Genomic DNA, 3,122 nt, shown 5'->3' on the forward strand with positions numbered 1-3,122 from the left:
CACGATAGGAAGCGGAAAATTAAGGGACTGAAGTGCAAAACACGGGATGTTTAGCCCAAAACCCTATATTAAACAATAGAACTCGCCCAAGGGAGGCATGTAATGTTTTAGAGAGTACTTTGGCAAGAAAAACAAGTGTGGGAGATCACCCAAAACATCATATTTTCTTCTTCTCTTTATTTTTCTGGCAATTTTGATCATGAATATTTTCATAGTTTATTTACCCATTGTCATGAGTAGCTAAATCCTTTGTCTAGGGTTTTGATGGAACCTATTGAAGGATGAACTTCTTGATTATGTTAATATAGTTTGTCAGTTTAATTTCTATTTGTTCAACTACGTGTTTGTTGTAGTTAATTGACAGGATCCTCAATTAGTTGTGCCTAATTAGTGTGCATAACTCAGGAGACAGTGCATATTTAGGTGATTGTTGAACAACACCACTCCCAAAGTATAAGAGAGATCTATAACTGCGGGTTTAAAGGTGGGATTAGGGATAACGAAGTCTTGGGTGCAATCTAAAGTGAACTGTAATAAACAAAGCCAGCTAGCGTATCTCGGGAGAGTGCGTATAGTAAATTATCGTGATTACTCGGGAGAGATTCACGGTAAAAAGAGTGTTCATGGTTGATAAAGATGTGTTGGTAAATCTATATGAAACATAAACAGAAGGGATTCCATCAATAGGGGAAATCACTACCTTAGAACCTTCTTATTATTGTTCACAACTTAAGCATATTTAGTTTACAACTATTTATTGACTTTCAATCTTAGTTATTCAATATACCATCAACTGTTATTCACAACGTTTGGGGAAGTTGATTCTAAAGAATTTAGTAAGTCCAACGAAAGTAATTGATAGGTTAATTCTCTGTGGATTTGACTCTGGCATAAATACTCAGGTTATGTTTGCAACATCCGCATTGTCCTTTTATAAGGCATAGTTGGGCGTGATCAAATTTTGGCACCGTTGCCGGGGAATTAATAGTGTTATCAATTACAATTGAAAGAAGTACAAAAATTCTTATTGTAGTTATTTTTTCTCTATACCCAATTTTTACATTGAAATTTTAACGTTTGTTGACTTGGTTGCACAGGTGCATGCCTAGAAACTCATCGAGATCTGGTGAAGTATTTGAAGAATTATCAGATCCCGAGAAAGTTTTCAAGGCCTTGAATCGGGATAATCGGAAAAACAAACAACAACCAACAACTGCACAATTCGAAACAGTCATGGGGGATCACGAGGAAAACCCAGTGGTACCAATAGTGCCAGAGGCTGCTCTCTATGACTGGGCACAACTCATAGCTGAAAATCTGTCCACAACCATTGTAGTTTCGCAGATACAGGCTGAGTCATTCCAAATTACGAATAACATGTTGCACTTGTTGCAGAACAAGAGACTATTTTCGGGGACGCAAGTCGAAGATCCTCAGCAGCACTTGAAGAACTTCCTCTCTATCTGCAAAACCCAAAGGCAACCCAACGTAACTCCTGAAGCAATCAAGCTGTTATTGTTTCCATTCTCAGTGACAGGAGCTGCCCAGACTTGGCTAAACTCACTTCCCATAAATTCTATAACAACTTGGGATGAGTTAGTCAGGCAATTCCATAACAAGTTCCACCCAACAAATAAGACTGCTCAACAAATTGATGAAATTTTAAGTTTTAAACAGAGACCAATGGAGACACTACATGAAACATGGGAGCACTTTAAAGGGATGCTGGTTATATGCCCGCACCATGGTATTCCAGATCTGATGTTGGGGCAGTGGTTTTACATGGGATTGTCAGATAGCGTGAAGAACATTGTTGATGCTTCAGCTGATGGAGCATTTTTTTAGCAAAACATGGAGAAAAGGCCAAAGTCTGCTTGACAAGATGGCACAAAATTCGGGATGGACAACCAGGAATGCACCTATCACTCCAGTAGTTTACTCAGTGCCCTTAGATCCATCCAACTCTATGGCTGAAAATATGGCCACCTTATTGACACAGATGAGTATACTCACCAAAAAGGTGGAAGAGTCAGGGCAGAAGCAGCAGGTACACATCGTAGATACTACCAATGGGGGTTTGTGCGCATCTTGCATTAGTCAGCCAATTGGTAACCAGTGGAATGCAGAACATGATCATCACCAATACCCTGAAGACATGAATTATGTGCCTAATCATGGATGCCAGAGACAGGGTGGTCAGAATTGGGGCCAGCAAAATCAGCAATACAGACCAGTCCATCCACAGTTCAACAATGGAAACATGGGAGGTATGAGACCCCCTAACAATATGGCACCTTACCCAAGGCCAACAGGGATATAATAATCAGAATTAGAAGCAGGGGTATCACCCTCCTCAGCAGCATCATGGTGGAAGGCAGGAAAATGGGTTTGCTAGACTTGAGGCAATGATGCAGCAGGTTATTGGGTCTAATGCAAAGATTAATGAGAGAGTAGATGCACATGATGCAGCAATCAAGAATATTGAAGTGCGGGTGGGCCAAATTTCTATGTCTCTAAACAATCGTCCTCATGGGACACTACCTGCAGACACCCAGATAAATCCAAAAGATCAAGGCCCAAAGCAGCTGATGGCGGTAAGTCTACGTAATGGCAGAAATCTGGATGTAGAGCACGAGAGGGCTCGAGAAACTAGACAAGCTGAGACACTTATACCAGTGCCTATTGAGCTGGATGAGTCAACGAAACTGATGGAGGTGCCAGTTCAGCCTGCCCAGGAAGAAAATAGCATTCAGAATGCGATCGAGAAAGAAGATGATACAGTCCAGGAACTTGTAGTTGATGTAGCAGCTGATAAGGATCAATCCCAATTGATTGGGAAGAAGAGACCTCCTGCACCTTTCCCTCAGAGGTTGGCTAAGTACCAAAATGAGGAGCAATACAAGAAGTTCTTCTAAATGCTGAAACAAATCCAGGTAAACATACCATTGATTGAAGCTTTGAAGGAGATGCCTGGGTATGCAAAAATGATGAAGGACTTGATGTCCCAAAAGTTTGATTTCCAAGACTTGGCCACAGTTACTCTTACTCAGACATGTAGTATAGTGGTGACTAGACCAATTGCAGAAAAGCTGTCTGACCCAGGGAGCTTTACAATTCCATGC

At 40.9% G+C, this 3,122-nt stretch overlaps 1 non-coding gene across 1 annotated transcript; it reads right to left on the reverse strand.

Annotated features, from left to right (window-relative positions):
• Positions 1–1,644: 1,644 nt before the first annotated feature.
• Positions 1,645–1,751, reverse strand: LOC142174973 (small nucleolar RNA R71). The gene has a single exon (XR_012704171.1). It is a non-coding gene; the product is annotated as a small nucleolar RNA R71 (small nucleolar RNA).
• Between the last annotated feature and the right edge of the window lie 1,371 nt (positions 1,752–3,122).

This window comes from Nicotiana tabacum, chromosome 20 (assembly GCF_000715075.1).
Source record: "Nicotiana tabacum cultivar K326 chromosome 20, ASM71507v2, whole genome shotgun sequence".
In the NCBI taxonomy this organism is placed as follows: domain Eukaryota; kingdom Viridiplantae; phylum Streptophyta; class Magnoliopsida; order Solanales; family Solanaceae; genus Nicotiana; species Nicotiana tabacum.